The sequence below is a fragment of the Phalaenopsis equestris genome, unplaced genomic scaffold (genome assembly GCF_001263595.1).
Source record: "Phalaenopsis equestris unplaced genomic scaffold, ASM126359v1 Scaffold000055, whole genome shotgun sequence".
Taxonomy (NCBI): domain Eukaryota; kingdom Viridiplantae; phylum Streptophyta; class Magnoliopsida; order Asparagales; family Orchidaceae; genus Phalaenopsis; species Phalaenopsis equestris.
The window spans coordinates 973978-974912 of NW_018164497.1; positions in this window are offsets into that span (position 1 = coordinate 973978).

Consider the following 935-nt stretch of genomic DNA (forward strand, 5'->3'; position numbering starts at 1 on the left):
CATGCATCAACTGTGTATCAAATTATTGCCGGACAACCACTTCTTGTATCCGCTCTTTTGTATTTAACAATTTGTGTGACCTTCAACTCTTTCTTAAAACCTGATTTTCCACAGACAAAATCTTTCATCTTAAGATTCTTGAAGTTAAGCCAGAAAGTATCGTGCTCTTTACGGACACTAAATCCGATATGATGAGCGTAAGCATAATATACTTCGTAAGCTTCTTTCTCATTGTGGATCACCGTTTCAAGTAAAATATTTGTACTTTGCTTTGTACATTAAGGTTCACTCTCATCAAACTGCAAAAAAAAATAAGACTATTTCAAACTCAATAATAGGTGCACAAACAAACAACCCTACAAATAAGAACCACACCCAACAAATAAGAACACTATAATAAACCCTAATAAGCACAACACAACAAACAAAATAAAAATCATACAACTTTACAAACATTCACCTCCATAATATTCTTAAAAATCATACAACAAATAAGAACACCCTAAAAACAAACAACATTTTAATAAAAACTAAGAAATGTCTCCGAGTTATACCTCAAAACACACCAAGGAAATCACCAAGAAACACAACAACAAACACACCAATGAAAACACCAAAGAAACATATTTAAACACACCAAGAAACAAAGATATACCGGCGGAAAAAAACAAAGAACTTTGTCTAAAAAAAAAAAAAAACATAACTACAAACAAACAACTAATACAAAAAGACACCTCCACTTCAACATCGACTTCTTCTCTGTTGGCCGGGAATGTATCTTCTCCTTCTCCGTCAGACACGAAATGCCAGTTTGTGTAGTTCTTCTTCAACATCAAAATTCAATAAAACAGTAAACCCTAGCCGCTTAAAGTTGCTTAAATAGTAACCTTCTCATGCTCGGATTTTTGAAGGAAGGTTATCACGCGGTTACATTG